This window comes from Oncorhynchus tshawytscha, linkage group LG18, assembly GCF_018296145.1.
Source record: "Oncorhynchus tshawytscha isolate Ot180627B linkage group LG18, Otsh_v2.0, whole genome shotgun sequence".
Taxonomy (NCBI): domain Eukaryota; kingdom Metazoa; phylum Chordata; class Actinopteri; order Salmoniformes; family Salmonidae; genus Oncorhynchus; species Oncorhynchus tshawytscha.
Genome location: NC_056446.1, coordinates 36880075 through 36900335, shown reverse-complemented (window position 1 = coordinate 36900335; position 20261 = coordinate 36880075). Strand labels below are relative to the sequence as shown.

At 49.2% G+C, this 20261-nt stretch overlaps 2 long non-coding RNA genes across 3 annotated transcripts; one reads left to right on the top strand and one right to left on the bottom strand.

Moving 5' to 3' along the window:
• Positions 1 to 9337: 9337 nt before the first annotated feature.
• Positions 9338 to 10517, bottom strand: LOC112218133. Of its 2 annotated transcripts, XR_002948584.1 has the most exons (4): positions 10463 to 10517; positions 10330 to 10385; positions 9501 to 10184; positions 9338 to 9423 (listed from the first exon to the last, which is right to left on the bottom strand). It is a non-coding gene; the product is annotated as an uncharacterized LOC112218133 (long non-coding RNA). The 2 variants fall into 2 exon arrangements; XR_002948583.2 differs by having other exon boundaries at positions 9348 to 10184.
• A 383-nt stretch (positions 10518 to 10900) lies between these two features.
• On the top strand, positions 10901 to 12509 carry LOC112218131. Its single transcript, XR_002948582.2, has 4 exons — positions 10901 to 11148; positions 11237 to 11959; positions 12045 to 12164; positions 12395 to 12509. It is a non-coding gene; the product is annotated as an uncharacterized LOC112218131 (long non-coding RNA).
• Positions 12510 to 20261: the final 7752 nt, after the last annotated feature.

Here is a 20261-nt window from a genome sequence, read left to right as displayed (position 1 = left end):
CTCCCTCTCTCCCTCTTTCTCTCCCCTCCCTCTCTCCCTCTTTCTCCCCCTCCCTCTCTCCCTCTTTCTCCCCTCCCTCTCTCCCTCTTTCTCCCTCTTTCTCCCCCTCCCTCTCCCCCCCCTCTCTCCCTCTTTCTCCCCCTCCCTCTCTCCCTCTTTTCCCCCTCCTCTCCCCCTCCCTCTCTCCCTCTTTCTCCCCCTCCCTCTCTCCTCTTTCTCCCCCTCCCTATCTCCCTCTTTCTCCCCCTCCCCTCTCCCTCTTTCTCCCCCTCCCTCTCCCCCTCCCTCTCTCCCTCTTTCCCCCTCCCTCTCTCCCTCTTTTTCCCTCTCCTCTCTCTCCCCCTCCCTCTCTCCCTCTTTCTCCCCCTCCCTCTCTCCTCTTTCTCCCTCTCCCCCTCCCTCTCTCCCTCTTTCTCCCCCTCCCTCTCTCCCTCTTTCTCCCCTCCCTCTCCCCCTCTCCCTCTTTCTCCCCCTCCCTCTCTCCCTCTTTCTCCCTCTCCCCCCTCTCTCCCTCTTTCTCCCCCTCCCTCTCCCCCTCCCTCTCTCCCTCTTTTCCCTCCCCTCCTCTCTCCCTCTCTCCCCTCCTTCCCCCTCCCTCTTTTCCCCTCCCCTCCACCCCTCTCTCCCTCTTTCCCCTCCCTCTCCACCCCCCCTCACTCTTTCTCCCCTTTCTCTCCCTCTTTCTCCCCCTCCCCCTCTCTCCCTCTTTCTCCCCCTCCCTCTCTCCCTCTTTCTCCCCTCCCTCTCTCCCTCTCTCTCCCTCTTTCTCCCCCTCCCTCTCTCCCTCTTTCTCCCTCTCCCTCTCCACCCCTCTCTCCCTCTTTCTCCCCCTCCCTCTCCCCCTCCCTCTCTCCCTCTTTTCCCCCTCCCTCTCCCCCTCCCTCTCTCCCTCTTTTTCCCCCTCCCTCTCCCCCTCTCTCTTTCTCCCCCTCCCTCTCTCCCTCTCTCCCCCTCCCCCCCTCTCTCCCTCTTTCTCCCCCTCCCTCTCTCCCTCTTTCTCCCCCTCCCTCTCTCCCTCTTTCTCCCTCTTTCTCCCCCCTCCCTCTTTCCCCCTCTCTCTCCCTCTTTCTCCCCCTCCCTCTCCCCTCCCTCTCTCCCTCTTTCTCCCCCTCCCTCTCTCCCTCTTTCTCCCCCTCCCCTCTCCCTCTTTCTCCCCCTCCCTCTCCCCCTCTTTCTCCCCCTCCTCTCCCCCTCCCTCTCCCCCTCCCCTCTCCCTCTCTCCCCCTCCCTCTCCCCTCCCTCTCTCCCTCTTTCTCCCCCTCCCTCTCTCCTCTTTCTCCCCCTCTCCCCTCTCCCCCTCCCTCTCTCCCTCTTTTTCCCCCTCCCTCTTTTTTTCCCCCTCCCTCTCTCCCTCTTTCTCCCCCCCCTCTCTCCCCCCTCCCCTCTCTCCCTCTTTCTCCCCCTCCCTCTCTCCCTCTTTCTCCCCCTCCCTCTCTCCCTCTTTCTCCCCTCCACCCCTCTTTCTCCCCCTCCCTCCCCTCTTTCTCCCCCTCCTCTCTCCCTCTTTCTCCCCCTCCCTCTCTCCCTCTTTTTCTCTCTCCCTCTCCCCCTCCCTCTTTCTCCCTCTTTCTCCCCTTTCCCCCTCCCTCTCTCCCTCTTTTTCCCTCTCCCTCTCCCCCTCCCTCTCTCTCTCCCTCTTTCTCCCCCTCCCCCTCCCTCTTTCTCCCTCTTTCTCCCCCTCCCTCTCTCCCTCTTTCTCCCCCTCTCCCCTCTCTCCTCTTTCTCTCCCCCTCCCCTCTCCCTCTTTCTCCCCCTCCCTCTCTCCTCTTTCTCCCCCTCCCTCTCTCCTCTTTCTCCCCCTTCCCCCTCTCCCTCTTTCTCCCCCTCCCTCTCCACCCATTTCTCCCCCTCCCCTCTCCCCTCTTTCTCCCCCTCCCTCTCCCTCTTTCTCCCCCTCCCTCTCTCCCTCCCCCTCCCTCTCTCCCTCTTTCTCCCCCTCTCCCTCTCCTCTTTCTCCCCCTCCCTCTTTCTCCCTCTTTCCCCCCTCTCTCCCTCCCTCTTTCTCCCCTCTCCCTCTCCCTCCCTCTCTCCCTCCCTCTTTCTCACCTCCCCCCTCCTCCCTCTTTCTCCCCCTCCCCTCTCCCCCTCCCTCTCTCCCTCTTTCTCCCCCTCCCTCTCCTCTTTCTCCCCCTCCCTCTCTCCCTCTTTTCCCCCCTCCCTCTTTCCCCCTCCCTCTCTCCCTCTTTCTCCCCCCTCCCTCTCTCCCCCTCCCTCTCTCCCTCTTTCTCCCCCTCCCTCTCTCCCTCTTTCTCCCCCTTTCTCCCCTCTCCCTCTTTCTCCCCCTCCCCCCCTCTTTCTCCCCCTCCCTCTCTCCCTCTTTTCCCCCTCCCTCTCTCCCTCTTTTTCCCTCTCCCTCTCCCCCTCCCTCTCTCCCTCTTTCTCCCCCCCCCTCCTCCCTCTCCCCCCCCTCCCTCTCTCCCTCTTTTCCCCTCCCTCCCCCCTCTTTCTCCCTCTTTCTCCCCCTCCCTCCCTCTTTCTCCCCCTCTTTCTCCTCCCTCTTCTCTCCCTCTTTCTCCCCCCTCTCTCCCCTCTTTCTCCCCCTCCCTCTCTAACCCCTCTTTCTCCCCCTCCCTCTCCCTCTTTCTCCCCCCCCTCCCCCTCCCTCCCTCCCCTCCCCCCTCCCTCTTTCTCCCCCTCCCTCTCCACCCCCTCCCTCCCCTCCCTCTTTCTCCCCCTCCCCTCCACCCCCTCCCTCCCTCTTTCTCCCTCCCCTCCACCCCCTCCTCCCTCTCCCTCCCTCTCCCCTCTCTCCTCCCTCCCTCCCTCTTTCTCCCCCTCCCCTCCACCCCCTCCCTCCCTCTTTCTCCCCCTCTCCCTCTCCTCCCTCCCTCTTTCTCCCCCTCCCTCTCCCCTCCCTCCCTCCCTCTTTCTCCCCCCCCTCCCCCCCTCCTTCTCTCCCTCCCTCTTTCTAACCCCTCCCTCTCCCCCTCTCTCCCTCTTTCTCCCCCTCCTCTCCCCCTCCCTCTCTCCCTCTTTCTCCCCCTCCCTCCCTCTTTCTCCCCCTCCCTCTCCACCCCCTCCCTCCCTCCCTCTTTTCCCCCTCCCTTTCCCCCCCTCCCTCCTCCCTCTTTCTCCCCCTCCCTCTCTCCCCCCTCCCTCCCTCTTTCTCCCCCCCCCCCTTTCTCCCCCTTCTCCCCCTCCCTCCCTCCCTCTTTCTCCCCCTCCCTCTCCCTCCCTCCCCCTCCCTCCCTCCCTCTTTCTCCCCCTCCCCCTCCCTCTCCCTCCCCCTCTTTCTCCCCTCCCTCTCCCCCTCCTCCTCCCTCTTTCCCCCCCTCTCCACCCCCTCCCTCCCTCCCTCTTTCTCCCCCTCCCTCTCCTCCCTCCCTCCCTCCCTCTTTCTCCCCCTCCCTCCCTCCCTCTTTCTCCCCCTCCCCCTCCCTCTTTCTCCCTCTTTCTCCCCCCTCCCTCTCTCCCTCTTTCTCCCCCCCCCCCCTCCCTCCCTCTTTCTCCCCCTCCCTCTCTCCCTCTTTCTCCTCCCCCCTTCCCCCTCCCTCCCCCTCCCTCTCCACCCCTCTTTCTCCCCCTCCCTCTCCACCCCTTCTCTCCCCCTCCCTCCCTTTCTCCCCCTCCCTCTCTCCCTCCCCCCCCTCTCTCCCTCTTTCTCCCTCTCCCTCTCCCTCCCTCCCCTCCCTCCCTCCCTCTCTCCCCCCTCTTTCTCACCCCCTCCCTCCCTCCCTCTTTCTCCCTCTTTCTCCCCCCCCTCCCTCCCCTTTCTCCCTCTCTCCCTCTTTCTCCCCCCTCCTCTCTCCCCCTCCCTCCCCTCCTCCCTCTTTCTCCCCCCCCTCTCCCCCTCCCTCCCTCCCTCTTTCTCCCCCTCCCTCTCTCCCTCTCCCTCCCTCTCCCCCTCCCTCTCTCCCTCTTTCTCCCCCTCCCTCTCTCCCTCTTTCTCCCCCTCCTCCCCCCCCTCTTTCTCCCCCCTCCTCTCCCCCCTCCTTTCCCCCTCCCTCTCTCCCTCTTTTCCCCCTCCCTCTCCCCCTCCCTCCCTCCCTCTTTCTCCCCCTCCCCTCCCTCTCTCTCCCCCTCCCTCTCTCCCTCTTTTCCCCCTCTCCCTCTCTCCCCCTCCCTCTCCACCCCCTCCCCCTCCCTCTTTCTCCCCTCCCTCTCTCCCTCTTTCTCCCCCTCCCTCTCTCCCTCTTTCTCCCCCTCCCTCTCTCCTCTTTCTCCCCCTCCCCCTCTCCCTCCCCCTCCCTCTCCACCCCTTTCTCCCCCTCCCTCTCCACCCCTTCTCTCCCCCTCCCTCTTCTCTCCCCCCTCCCTCCCTCTTCCCTCCCCTCCCTCTCTCCCTCTTTCTCCCTCCCTCCCTCTCTCCCTCTCCCTCCCCCTCTCCCTCCCCCTCTTTCTCCCCTCCCCCCTCTCTCCCTCCCCCTCCCCCCTCCCTCTCTCCTCCCTCTTTCTCCCCCTCTTTCTCTCCCTCCCTCTCTCCCTCCCTCCCTCTCCCCCTCTTTCCCTCCCTCCCTCTCTCCCTCCCTCTTTCTCCTCCCTCCACCCCCTCTCTCCCTCTTTCTCCCCCTCCCTCTCCACCCCCTCCCTCCCTCCCTCCCTCTTTCTCCCCCTCCCTCTCCCTCTTTCTCCCCCTCCCTCTCCCCTCCCTCCTCCCTCTTTTCTCCCCCTCCCTCTTTCCCCCTCCCTCTCTCCCTCTTTCTCCCCCTCCCTCTCTCCCTCTTTCTCCCCCTCCCTCTCTCCCCTTTCCCTCCCCCCCCTCCCCCCTCTTTCTCCCCCTCCCTCTCTCCCTCTTTCTCCCCCTCCCTCCCTCTTTCTCCCCTCCCTCCTCCCTCTTTTCCCCCTCCCTCTCTCCCTCTTTCTCCCTCTCCCTCTCCCCCTCCCTCTCTCCCTCTTTTCCCCCCTCCCTCTCTCCCCCCCCTCCCTCCTCCCTCTTTTTCCCTCTCCCCCTCCCCCTCTCCTCCCTCTTTCTCCCCTCCCTCTCCCCCCTCCCTCTCTCCCTCTTTCTCCCCCTCCCTCTTTCTCCCTCCCTTTCTCCCCTCCCTCTCTCCTCTTTCTCCCCCTCCCTCTCCCTCCCTCTTTCTCCCCCTCCCTCCCTCTTTCTCTTTCTCCCCCTCCCTCCTCTCTTTCTCCCCCTCCCTCTCCTCTTTCTCCCCCTCCCTCTCTCCCTCTTTCTCCCCCTCCCCCTCTCCCTCCCCTCCTCCCTCCACCCCTTTTCTCCCCCTTCCCCCTCCCCTCCCTCCCTCCCTCTCCCCCCCTTTCTAATCCCTCCCTCCCTCTCCCCTCTTTCTCCCCCTCCCTCTTTCCCCCCTCCCCCCTCCCCTCCCCTCCTCCTTCTCCCTCCCCTCCTCTCTCCCTCCTTTCTCCCCCCCTCCCTCTCCCTAATCCCTCCCTCTCTAACCCCCCTCTTCCCTACCACCCTGTCCCTCTCCCTCTTTCTACCACACCCCCCCTCTCTTCCCTCTTTCTCCCCCTCCCTTCCCACCCCCTCTCTCCCTCTCATCTCTACCACCCCATCCTCTACCCTCTCTTCTCTACCACCCTCTCCCCCTCCCTCTCTTCCCTGCCACCCGCTTCCCTCTTCCCTGCCACCCTCTCTTCCCTCTACCCTCTCATCCCTACCACCCCCTCCCTCTACCCTCTCATCCCTACCACCCTCTCATCCCTACCACCCTCTCATCCCTACCACCCCCTCCCTCTACCCTCTACCCTCTCACTCTACCACCATTCCTCTTTCCTCCTCACCAGGCCTGTTTCTCTTCGCCCACACAGAGGACTCGAGGTGAGGGGGTATTTTTACGGCCCTGGCGTTTGGAGGAGCTCCATATGGCCGGGATCAAAGGTGTTGCTGGTTGCACGGTTCTGCTTGGTTGGCAGCTACCGACGTTAATTAGAAAACAAGATCAGAGGCGGTATTAAAATCCAATTAAGGTCCCATGAACAGATTGCCAAGTGATGTTCACTAATCCATTTCTGAGCACCATGTAAATTTTAGTGGCAGCATTTGGTTTTATGTGCGTGCGTGTCGGTGTCGGTGTGTGTGTCGGTGTGTCACCGGCACGGCTACCTCTGGCTGTTTGTGACATTGCCTGATGTTTTCTAATATATGACTTATGACTTCTTATAAATTTGCCAACAATCGGTAATCGCTAAAAGTCCCGAGGAGCCAAAGCATAATCAGCCTAATCACTCAGTCATAATTTGCATTTATTTTACCTTTATTTAACTAGGCAAGTCAGTTAAGAATAAATTCTGATTTACACTGACGGCCTGGGAACAATGGGTTAACTGCCTTGTTCAGGGGCAGAACAACCAATTTGTACCTTGTCAGCTGTGCGACTTGATCTTGTAACTTTCTGGTTACTAGTCCAACACTCTAACCACTAGGTTACCTGCCACCCCAAAAATGAAACCCAATTAAAATTGAATATGTAAGAGGGATGAGGCCAACCTGAAATTCACTAGTTCAGATGCCTTGTAAGAGCTGGGATTTACTTTGATGAACCTTAAAACAAAAAATAAAGATCCACTGATCAAAACAGCACATAAAATACAAAAGGTGGGAGAAATCAACAGAACTTTAGTGTCTTAGAAACAGGTTGATAGAAGTAGATCAAATCAGAAAGGATAAGGGACCAATTGAAACCAAAACATGAAATAAAATAAAATGTTGTCACATTCGCTGAATACAACAGGTGTAGACCTTACAGTGAAATGTTCGATTACGAGAACTTAACCAACGATGCAGTTGCAAAATAATAACACAAGAGGAATTAAATACAGAAGAATGGAGAACCAGATCAATAGCTATATACAGAGAGTACCAGATCAATGTGTAGGGGTAATAGCTATATACAGAGAGTACCAGATCAATGTGCAGGGGTAATAGCTATATACAGAGAGTACCAGATCAATGTTCAGGGGTAATAGCTATATACAGAGAGTACCAGATCAATGTGTAGGGGTAATAGCTATATACAGAGAGTACCAGATCAATGTGCAGGGGTAATAGCTATATACAGAGAGTACCAGATCAATGTTCAGGGGTAATAGCTATATACAGAGAGTACCAGATCAATGTGCAGGGGTAATAGCTATATACAGAGAGTACCAGTACCAGATCAATGTTCAAGGGGTAATAGCTATATACATAGAGTACCAGTACCAGATCAATGTTCAGGGGTAATAGCTATATACAGGAGTACCAGATCAATGTGCAGGGGGCTATATACAGAGAGTACCATAGCTATATACAGAGAGTACCAGATCAATGTGCAGGGGTAATAGCTATATACAGAGAGTACCAGATCAATGTGCAGGGGTAATAGCAGAGAGTACCAGATATAGCTATATACAGTACCAGATCAATGTGCAGGGGTAGCTATATACAGAGTCAGATCAATGTGTACCAGATCAGGGGTAATAGCTATATACAGAGAGTACCAGATCAATCAATAGCTATGCAGGGAGTAGATCAATGCAGGGGTAATAGCTATATACAGAGAGTACCAGACAGAGAGTACCAGTACCAGATCAATGTGCAGGGGTAATAGCTATATACAGAGAGTACCAGATCCAGTACCAGATCAATGTGCAGGGGTAATAGCTATATACAGAGAGTACCAGATCAATGTGCAGGGGTAATAGCTATATACAGTACCAGATCAATGTGCAGTACCAGATCAATGTACCAGCTGGGGTAATAGCTATATACAGAGGGTAATAGCTATATACAGTACCAGTACCAGATCAATGTGCAGGGTAATAGCTATATACAGAGAGTACCAGTACCAGATCAATGTGCAGGGGTAATAGCTATATACAGGAGAGTACCAGATCAATGTTCAGGGGGTAATAGCTATATACACAGAGTACCAGATCAATGTGCAGGGGTAATAGCTATATACAGAGAGTACCAGATCAATGTGCTGGGGTAATAGCTATATACAGAGAGTACCAGTACCAGATCAATGTGCAGGGGTAATAGCTATATACAGAGAGTACCAGATCAATGTTCAGGGGTAATAGCTATATACAGAGAGTACCAGATCAATGTTCAGGGGTAATAGCTATATACAGAGAGTACCAGATCAATGTGCAGGGTAATAGCTATATACAGAGAGTACCAGATCAATGTTCAGGGGTAATAGCTATATACAGAGAGTACCAGATCAATGTGCAGGGATATGAGGTAGATATGTACAAGGCAGAGTAAAGCGACTAGGCATCAGAATACATACGAGTACATTAAATGACAGCATAATGAGTGAATCTGAGTGTGTTGTGTCAGTATGTTTCAGGGTTTTCCCCAAACTCGCTCCTCAGGACTACAAGGGGTGCTTTTATTTCATGCCCTAAAACTACACAGCCGATTCAAATCATCAACTCAAACTTTGATCATTTGAGTCAGCTGTGTAGCATTTGGGCAAAAAACATGTGCACCCAAGGACCAATTTTGAGAAACACTTATATAGTTGTGCGCGGGTAATTGGGGGGGGGGGGCAGTGGTCCAATACCATTTGCAGAGTGAACAGTCTATGGTTTGGGAGGCTGAAGTCTTTCACAATTTCAGACCTTCCTTATATCAGAGGTCCTGATTGCAGGGAGCTCGTCCCCAGCGATGTACTGGGCCAGCCGCACCTCCCTCTAGCCATACCAAGCAGTGATGCAGCTCTCAATAGTGCAGCTGTAGAACTTTAATACTGGGGCCTATGGCAAAGCTTTTCAGCCACCTGAGGGGGATGAAACAATGCTGACCACATTTAGTGCTTAGTGATGCCAGGATACTTTAACCTCAACCCACGCCACTAAAGCCTGTTGATGTGGGCATTCCCGCTTCCTGGCTACCATCAGATAATTGGTCTTACTGAAGGCAAGGGAGAAGTTGTCCTGGCACCACACTGTAGTCCATGGTCATTTACCAGACACATCCTAAAGTCTGGCCACCCCTCCGAGCCTGCACCACCCCCCCCAGCTCTCAATGATTTTAGGCTGGGTATCTGTATAGCATTGTGACAAGTGCGAAATTTGAAAGTGTTTCATAAAAGGTTTTGATTGAGCGTGAGAAGTGTCTGCAGCTGGTGTCCTATGGCCTGAAACAGCCATGTTACTTACCACTGACAAGCCCTGGTCATGTTGAAACAAACACTATAGAACAGCGGATTAGGAATTCAGCAAATGAGGCTTAAGTGGCAGAAATTCCTAAAATGAAGACCAAGCAAATGTGGGCATGAGCTCTGCAAGGGACAGTCAATCTCAGCAACTGGATTTGGTAGATAAGGATGGCTGTAGAAAAGCAATGGAGTAGGAAGTTAAAATTTGATGACATGTATATTGTACAAACTGAATGTTCCTACTAGTGTGTAGAACCAAACAATGCTTGAGGAAAATATATAAGCAAACCCAAACAATATACATTTCTCAAGTAGGTTTATTAGTAAGCAACACAGCCATGAAACAGCAGGATCCAGGTTAGCACAGAACCTGAGGATGAGATCGAAAGTGTCACAGCTGCTCAACACGTCAAAAAACATGTGACAAAGCAAAGCCAAAAACTGTACCTTCTCCTACTGGTCACTGCCGGCGGGCATGAGGAGATAGTGGTCGGTATTGGACGGGAGCAGGATGGTACCTGACGAAACTAGCTGAGCTCCATTGGTCATATGTGGTTCTTAAATGGGTGATGATGCCAGCAGGGAACTTCCTAGTGATGAACAGCTCCCCATAATGAGCCTCAAGACCTTCCTGGCTAGGTTCTGGTCTAATAACTTGGGATAGGGGTGGGGCTATTGTAGCAGGGAGTGGGGCTGGAATAGAACCTGCCTCAACTGCACCCTCAGGAAGTGGGAACCATTGGTCTTCAAACTCACTCTGTTGCCATGTTCATAAACACTCTCAAAGTGAGAGATTTCCCCTGCCTGGAAGGTACTTGGTGAAGACTCACACCGTGGAGGTAAAGGAAGAAAACTAGGGTAAGCTACTCCTGCAGAAAGACATCCAGTCTGTTCAGGAGCCTGAGGAACGAGGTAAGGGGAAGCAGTAGTCTTCAAGGGAGCAAAACTCTAAATACCAAGATTGGAGCCCCCATCAATAGGACTCCTAGAGTCAACAGGAACAGGGAGGCTTGAACCAGAAGAAATGGGTTCATGTTTAAGGAAGTAACGTGTGTAGGCGTTAATTTGGCTGGGTTTGACAAGTGGACCATAGAGTTGAAATTCTTGGGTAGACTTGGCCCAACCTGTAGGCTGAGGAGAGAAGAGCATATTACTTTTCACATCTTAGAAACGTCACTATTCAAACCTTAAGTGCGAGTACAAAAAAAAAAAAAAAAAAAAGGTATTGGCAGACATTACCCAACACATGTTGCATACAGTAATCCATTGTTCTTACCTTGTTGATAGGGATAGCAATGAACATCCCAGAACAGCAAAACCAGGAACAGCCCCCTAGATAACAACAAACAGTTACATGATGTAGACTACAACACGTACTGAGAAAAAGAATCTCATTCACTGTCACTTACACTACACAGCACTTAAACACCATAATAGTCATTGAACATATGAAGTATAGAGAAATAACTGTGGTGTGTATTTATATGTAGTAGAGGACAACCTGTAACCAATCACAGCCTGATTGGACAATGCTGGCCAGCTGGTGTTAATTCACTTGCCTTGTCTAAGTCCAACTCAACCCCTACACCCTAATATCCAATTTCAGTCAGATGCACACAAGGGCAACTGGGTAGGGATAATGGTTGGTGTGGATCTGGGCCTCAATTAACTTCAGCTGTCCATCGTTATCTAATCGGGCTGTGATTGGTTACAGGGTGTCCTCTACAACATATAAATACACTCCAGCATCTCTTCTTCTCATCAACAATTCTCATTGTGCAATGGCTGATGTTTGCGTGATGTTTGCGTGATGTTTGCGTGATGTTTGCGTGATGTTTGCGTGATGTTTGCGTGATGTTTGCGTGATGTTTGCGTGATGTTTGCGTGATGTTTGCGTGATGTTTGCGTGATGTTTGCGTGATGTTTGCGTGATGTTTGCGTGATGTTTGCGTGATGTTTGCGTGATGTTTGCGTGATGTTTGGCTTTGTGTGTTTTTAAACTGCTTGTGTTCATTGTAATCCCTATCAACAAGTTAAGAACACCAACTGGCTGTGCTCAACAGTGTTGGGAAAATGTTTTTGCCACGACCTTTTGGTGTGATTTTTTTTTTTCTTTTTTAAGGCCTTTAATGTGAGTTTTCAGCTTCTAAAAGATAATAGTACTAAACATCTATCTTCCCCAGCCTACAGAATGGACTCATTTTCCCTGAGGTTGCCTTAACCGCATGATCGACCTGGCTATGACCCAAGAACTGTTGTACCTGGCCATAGCGGCCCTTCAAAGCTCCCTGGTCCTGTCGCATCTGGGAGTTGTGGTGTTGTCCAAGTGTTCAGCGTTCTGATCTGAACTCTTATAAAAGGATTTGTAAGACTGCTGCTTCCCCCTTCATTCCTCAGACTCTGAACAGGCTGGGTGTGTTCCTTCTGGAGTACCTTACCCTAGTATACTTCCACTACCTCACCTTTCAGTCTCCAAGTAAGTTCTAGGCAGGGCTTCTCTCAGATTGAATGTCTGAAGACCAACGGTTCCCACTTCCTGAGGGTGCAGTGGCGGCAGGTTCTATTCCAGCCCCACTCCCTGCTACAGCAGCCCCACCCTGAGTTGTTAGCCCCGAGCCTAGCCAAGAAGGGCTTGAGGCTAATTATGGTGAGCTGTTCATCACTGAAGATCCCTGCTGGCACCAGCCATCTCAGAACCTGCTATGAGCATGGGAATGACCAATGTAACTCGGCCAGCTTCATCTGGTACCATCCTACTGTCACATACAAACAGCTGTTTCCTGAACCCAGTGATACCAAGGTAAAGAGGACTCTAGCTCTGCCAAGGGTCAGATTGGCTCCAGTCCTTCCCAGCAGAGCCAGGGAGTAACTATGGTTTTCATGACAGTACCGTCATGAAACCACAGGTATATATTTTTTTTCAGCCATTTTCTGTGCAGTATAATAAACTAAAGCATGACTAACTTGTTCTGGGTGTCTGATGCTCCCCAGGTTGTAGCTGGTTCCAGTTCTTCTCAGGTCATCTCCAGTTCTGACCCTCGGAACCTTTGACAGGATGTTCTAGACCCGTGGTCCCCTGGCTTAATCAGTGCTCTCTGGAATGAGTCAGAAGTAGGGTTCCTGGATTTCTGTACATAATTGTAACCAATATACGTTGCTAATACTTTTAGCACTTTGTTGTGTTCCTCGGATCCCAGTCAACGGCTGTAGTTTTGGACATCACTATTACTACAGTCATAGGGTCTACTAAGCCTCTAAGAACAACTTGGATAATGAATTAACCAGGTTCAAGTTTTGAAGTCTCTCTGTCCTGAGTAACACTTGTTTCTTGTCTTCCTCAGCACCATCCATCGACACTAACCTGCATTCCTATGTTTTCATGACTTAATAAATGATACAATGTTTATTTTGTCTATTGACTAAAGAACTGATTGGCTTTCTACAGTTTTTAATGTAATATTTTTTAAGTCTCTTGGGTGTTATACTTTAATTGAAAGTTGCGACTGGTACATTAGTTCAAATCTTAACATCTCTTAAATTGGCTGGCTATAACATGACTGCAGTCCTAGGCTCTATGACTGCATATATTTTCTAACAAATATAACCAAGAAGGGTTAGTTTTAAGCTGTGACCAAGCAATTGACATTAGATCACTTAATTGGACAGTGGGCTTCCAAATTTGTCTAACAAACCACTAGTCTCCAGAACTTGAACCTGGTTAATTCAATGTTATCCAAGTCGTTCTCAGAGGCTTAGTAGTCCCAATATTTTAAATGGTTAATCAACTTTTATCTGACACGGGAATGGCTCTTACTGTGGCAATTTTGCTTGACTTGAGATATTAGCCATTTTCAGTGCAACATACTGACTAATGAACTACGCAAGAGATTTTGTAGGCAGAACACATTGGCGTTGGATTCTATTGCATTGACAAGCACTACTCAGCCCACTACTCTACGTAGACCGGTGCGGCATAAACAATCAGCGGTACACTAAGCCAGAATGCAAATTGACCATTGCCATATATGGATCTGTGCCGTTTACTTTGAACTGGATGGTGTTTACAGCATCAGCGAGTAGATGCGCTTGTTTTGACATCAAAGCATCAGCTGCATGTAGCCACGTGTGCAATTTTGTTCATATTCTTTGAAAGTTATTAGCCCAGTTTGATCATTTGTAGTCAGCAATGGTGATTGACGAGCACAATGTGTACATTTCTAGGCATATTTGAGAAGCGAATGCTTGTATATGCTAAGCGAATGCTTGTATAAGCTAAGTGAATGCTTGTGTAAGCTAAGTATATGCTAAGTGAATGCTTGTGTAAGCTAAGTATATGCTAAGTGAATGCTTGTGTAAGCTAAGTATATGCTAAGTGAATGCTTGTGTAAGCTAAGTATATGCTAAGTGAATGCTTGTATAAGCTAAGTATATGCTAAGTGAATGCTTGTATAAGCTAAGCGAATGCTTGTATAAGCTAAGTATATGCTAAGTGAATGCTTGTGTAAGCTAAGTATATGCTAAGTGAATGCTTGTATAAGCTAAGTAGCCAATAGGCAGCGGGTAGCATTTGTCTGATTCTCTGTAATATGGGAATAGTAATGCATTTTCTAAAGTGGTTTCTTGCATCAAACATTTTCAGTCACCTCCTGACGGACAAGTGAATAAATAGTTTAATGTCATGCCCTGACCACAATTATATCCTACTGAATCCTGCATACAAGCAAAAATTAAAGCAGGAAGTACCAGTGACTCAGTCTATAAAAAAGTGGTCAGATGAAGCAGATGCTAAGCTACAGGACTGCTTTGCTAGCACAGACTGGAATATGTTCTGGGATTCTTCAGATGGCATTGAGGAGTACACCACATGAGTCACTGGCTTCATCAATAAGTGCATCGAAGACTCTATCCCCACAGTGACTGTACGTACACACCCCAACCAGAAGCCGTGGATTACAGGCAACATCTGCACTTAGCTAAAGGGTAGAGCTGCTGCTTTCAAAGAGCGGGACTCAAACCCAGAAGCTTATAAGAAATCCTGCTATGCCCTCCGACGAACCATCAAACAGTCAATGTTTCTATACAAGGACTAAGATTGAATCGTACTACACCAGCTCCGATGCTTGTTGGATGTGGCAGGGCTTGCAAACTATTACAGTCAATAAAGGGAAGCATAGCCGAAAGCTGCCCAGTGACACGAGCCTACCAGACAAGCTTAATTACTTCTATGTTCACTTCGAGGCAAGTTCCACTGAAACATGCATGAGAGCATCAGCTGTTCCGGACCACTGTGTGGTCACGCTCTCCGCAGCTGATGTGAGTAAGACTTTTAAACAGGTCTACATTCACAAGGCTGCAGGGACAGACGGATTACCAGGACATGTACTCCGAGCATGCGCTGACCAACTGGCAAGTGTCTTCACTGACATTTTCAAACCCTCCCTATCTGAGTTTGTAATAGTAACATGTTCTAAGCAGACCACCATAGTCCCTGTCTAAGGTACCCTGCCTAAATGACTACTGACCTGTAGTACTCACATCTGCAGCCATGAAGTGCTTTGAAAGGCTGGTCATGGCTCACACCAACCCCACTGTCCCAGAAACCCTAGACCCACTCCGATTTGCATACCACCCCAACAGATCCACAGATGATGCAATCTCTATTGCACTCCACACTGCCCTTTCCCACCTGGACAAAAGGAACACCTACTATGTGATAATGCTATTCATTGACTACAGCTCAGCGTTCAACACCATAGTGCCCTCAAAGCTCATCAATAAGCTAAGGACCCTGGGACTAAACACCTCCCTTTTCAACTGGATCCTGGACTTCCTGGCGGGCCGACCCCAGGTGGTAAGGGTGGGTAACAACACATCTGCCATGCTGATCCTCAACACGGGGGCCCCTCATGGGTGCGTGCTCAGTCCCCTTCTGTACTCCCTGTTCACTCATGATTGCGCAGCCAGGCACGACTCCAACACCATCATTAAGTTTGTCGATGACACAACAGTGGTTGGCCTGATCATTGACAACGACGAGACAGCCTATAGGGAGGAGGTCAGAAACCTGACCATGTGGTGCCAGGACAACAACCTCTCCCTGAACGTGATCAAGACAAAGGAGATGATTGTGGACTACAGGGAAAGGAGGACCGTGCACGCCCCCATTCTCATCGACGGGGCTGTAGTGGAGCAGGTTGAGAGCTTCAAGTTCCTTGGTCCAAGCACACCAAGACAGTCATGAAGAGGACACTAAAAAACATATTCCCCCTAGGGAGCCTGAAAAGATTTGGCATTGTTCCTCAGATCCTTAAAAGGTTCTACAGCTGCACCATCAAGAGCATCCTGATGGAATGCATCACTGCCTGGTATGGCAACTGCTTGGCCTCCGACCGCAAGGCACTACAGAGGTTAGTGCGTATGGCCCAGTACATCAATTTGGCCAAGCTTTCTGCCATCCAGGACCTTTATACCAGGCGGTGTCAGGGGAAGGCCCTACAAATTGTCAAAGACTCCAGCCACCCCAGTCATAGTCTGTTCTCTCTGCTACAGCACGGCAAGCGGTACTAGAACGCTAGATCCTAGAGGCTTCTAAACAGCTTCTACCCCCAAGCCATAAGCCTCCTGAATATCTAAGAAAATTGCTACCCAGACCATTTGCATTGCCCCCCCTCTCTTTTACTCTGCTGCTACTCTCTGTTACTATCTATGCATAGTCACTTTCATAACTCTACCTAAACGTACATATTACCTCAATTCCCTCGACTAACCGGTGCCCCCGCACATTGACTCTGTACCGATAGCACCTGTATATAGCCTCCACATTGACTGTACCGATAGCCCTGTATATAGCCTCCACATTGACTCTGTACCGTAATACCCTGTATATAGCCTCCACATTGACTCTGTACCGTAATACCCTGTATATAGCCTCCACATTGACTCTGTACCGTAATACCCTGTATATAGCCTCCACATTGACTCTGTACCGTAATACCCTGTATATAGCCTCCACATTGACTCTGTACCGTATTGATACCCTGTATATAGCCTCCACATTGACTCTGTACCGTAATACCCTGTATATAGCCTCCACATTGACTGTACCGTATCTGTACACTGTATATAGCCTCCACATTGACTCTGTACCGTAGTACACTGTATATAGCCTCCACATTGACTCTGTACCGTAGTACCCTGTATATAGCCTCGCTATTGTTATTTTACTGCTGCTGCTCTACTTTATTTCTTACTTTTTTTTGTATTTTTCTTAAACTGCATTGTTGGTTAAGGGCTTGTAAGTAAGCATTTCACTGTAAGGTCTACCTACACCTGTTGTATTCAGCGCCTGTGACAAGTACAATTTGATTGTAATTGTTAAGGACTGTGGAATTTTTCAGAGTAAAAAAGAAACGGAATGGAACTAAGCACTGCTGTCCACTAGACACTGGGAGATGAATTCACCTTCAAGCAGGACAATAATCTAAAACACAAGGCCAAGTCTCCACTAGAGTTGCTTACCAAGAAGACAGGAACTGAGTGGTGAAGTTTTGACTTAAATCTACTTGAAAATCTATTGCAAGACCTGAAAATCATTGTCTAGCAATGATCAACAACTAATTTGATAGAGCTTGAAGAATTTTGAAAAAAAAATGATTTTGTACAATCCAGGTTTTATTAAATATATTTTTCAACACCTTTATTTAACCAGGTAGGTTAGTTGAGAACAAGTTCTCATTTACAACTGCGACCTGGCCAAGATAAAGCAAAGCAGTGTGACACAGACAACAACACAGAGTTACACATGGAGTAAACAATTAAAGAGCCAATAACACAATAAACAAGTCAATGACACTGTAGAAAAAAAGAAAGTCTGTATACAGTATGTGCAAAAGGCATGAGGAGGTAAGGCAATAAATAGGCCATAGGAGTGAATCATTACAATTTAGCAGATTAACACTGGAGTGATAAATGAGCAGATGATGATGTGCAAGTAGAGATACTGGTGTGCAAAAGAGCAGAAAAGTAAATAAAATAAAAACAGTATGGGGATGAGGTAGGTAGATTGGGTGGGCTATTTACCGATGGACTATGTACAGCTGCAGCGATCGGTTAGCTGCTCAGATAGCAGATGTTTAAAGTTGGTGAGGAAAATAAAAGTCTCCAACTTCAGCGATTTTTGCGATTCGTTCCAGTCACTGGCAGCAGAGAACTGGAACGAAAGGCGGCCAAATGAGGTGTTGGCTTTGGGGATGATCAGTGAGATATACCTGCTGGAACGTGTGCTACGGGTGGGTGTTGTTATCGTGACCAGTGAACTGAGATAAGGCAGAGCTTTGCCTAGCATAGATTTATAGATGATCTGGAGCCAGTGGGTCTGACGACGAATATGTAGCGAGGGCCAGCCAACTAGAGCATACAGGTCGCAGTGGTGGGGGGTATAAGGTGATTTGGTAACAAAACGGATGGCACTGTGATAAACCAGTTTGCTGAGTGGAGTGTTGGAAGAAGTCGAGGATCAGTTGGATAGTCAGTTTATAGTCAGTTTTACGAGGGTAAGTTTGGCTGCGTGAGTGAAGGAGGCTTTGTTGCGAAATAGAAAGCCGATTCTAGATTTGATTTTGGACTGGAGATGTTTAATATGAGTCTGGAAGGAGAGTTTAAGTGCAAAGCTCTTGGAGACTTTCCCAGAAAGACTCATAGCTTTAATTGCTTCCAAAGGTGATTCTAGCATGTATTGACTCAGGGGTGTGAATACTTATGTGAATGAGATTTTTCTGTATTTAATTTTAAATACATTTGCAAAAATGTCTAAAAACATGTTTTTACAATTCGTCATTATGGGGTATTGTGTGTAGATGACAAAAAAAATATATTTAATAAATGTTGAATGTAGTAACACATCAAAATATAGAATAAGTCAAGGGCCATGAATACTTTATGAAGTCTAATTATTTGCTGTCAGTAATGATATATTTAAGGGATTGCCAATCTTCCTTTCACTCATCTTACACTACCATTCTTTAAAAAAAAAGTCCTACAAGTGTTTAAGGCACTGCTGAGGTAAAACACCAAAGATGACCCACAGGAGAAAATGGCAACTATAGTCTGGTACAGAGCCCACTCAATCTACACCTGTCAAAACACAGAGGAACAAAAGTTATGATACTGACCCACCAACACTTCAGGTCTCTCCTCTTTTCATTCCCCTGTACTTGAGACATGAAGGGGTCGCCGTCCAGACATCCTTCCCAACTTCTTATCCCTTCTTCAAAAACGTATTTTAGAGAAGACATAACCGAGCCATGAGCCATGTCTGCCACTGCCTTATTGGAGTCTTTATTGTGAATCATGGCGGTCCTTCTCTTTGAAATATAATGGACACTGTGTGTTTTAGGTTGACTGTCTACCACATGACATTACGCCACATGACATGCAGGTGTTAGCGGGGTAATGTTCAGGGACAAAACGTTTTGAAATGGGGAAGTACTAACTCAACCTATGACAATGCAGACTGCCATGGCGACGTGAGAGAGACGCAGATTCTAGCTATAGGCTCTGTTACATCATAATTTAAGGCAGTCACCTAATCCCGGATAGTTCCAGATAGCAGCACTAACACAGAAATACTCATAGCTCATAGTTTCCAGGGTATTGATATCAGGCCAGTAGTTGTCAAGCCTGTCCCCGCCTGGGCCCCCAGGGCAACAGACACAGAGAGAGGAAAAACACCCGAGCCACTGCCTGTTCACCCCGCTATCATCCAGAAGGCGAGGTCAGTACAGGTGCATTAAAGCGGGGACCGAGAGTCTGAACAGCCACCACTAACTCAGAGAGGCTGCTGCCTACATTGAGACCCAATCACTAACTCAGAGAGGCTGCTGCCTACATTGAGACCCAATCACTAACTCAGAGAGGCTGCTGCCTACATTGAGACCCAATCACTAACTCAGAGAGGCTGCTGCCTACATTGAGACCCAATCACTAACTCAGAGAGGCTGCTGCCTACATTGAGACCCAATCACTAACTCAGAGAGGCTGCTGCCTACATTGAGACCCAATCACTGGCCACTTTAAAAAATGGATCACTAGTCACTTTATACAATGTCACTCTAAATAATGACACTTTAATAATGATTACATATCTTCCATTACTCATATGATATGTAGATAGTGTATTTTTTATCATCAATTGCACCTTGCCTATGCCGCTTGTTCATCGCTCATCCATATATTTATATGCACATACAGTTGAAGTCGGAAGTCTACATACACCTTAGCCAAATACATTTAAACTCAGTTTTTCACAATTCCTGACATTTAATCCTGGTAAAATTCCCTGTTTTAGGTCAGTTAGGATCACCACTTTATTTTAAGAATGTGAAATGTCAGAATAATAGTTGAGAGGGTGATTTTCTTTAGCTTTTATTTCTTTCATCACATTCCCAGTGGGTCAGAAGTTTACATACACTCAATTAGTATTTGGTAGCATTGCCTTTAAATTGTTTAACTTGGGTCAAATGTTTCAGGTAGCCTTCCACAAGCTTCCCACAATAAATTGGGTGAATTTTGGCCCATTCCTCCTGACAGAGCTGGTGTAACTGAGTCAGGTTTGTAGGCCTCCTTGCTCGCACACGTTTTTCAGTTCTGCCCACAAATGTTCTATAGGATGGAGGTCAGGGCTTTGTGATGGCCACTCCAATACCTTGACTTTGTTGTCCTTAAGTCATTTACCAAACATTGGAAGTATGCTTGGGGTCATTGTCCATTTGGTAGACCCATTTGCTTGACCCAAACTTCCTGATCATTCTTGAGATGTTGCTTCAATATATCCACATAAGTTTCCTCCCTCATGATGCCATCTGTTTTGTGAAGTGCACCAGTACCTCCTGGAGCAAAGCACCCCCACAACATTGTGCTGCCACCCCCGTGCTTCACGTTTGGGATGGTGTTCTTCGGCTTGCAAGCCTCCCCCTTTTTCCTCCAAACATAATGATGGTCATTATGGCCAAACAGATCTATTTTTGTTTCATCAGACCAGAGGACATTTCTCCAAACAGTACGATCTTTGTCCTCATGTGCAGTTACAAACCTTTTTTATGGCAGTTTTGGAGCAGTGGCTTCTTCCTTGCTGAGCGGCTTTTCAGGTTATGTCGAAATAGGACTCGTTTTACTGTGGATATAGATACATTTGAACCTGTTTCCTCCAGC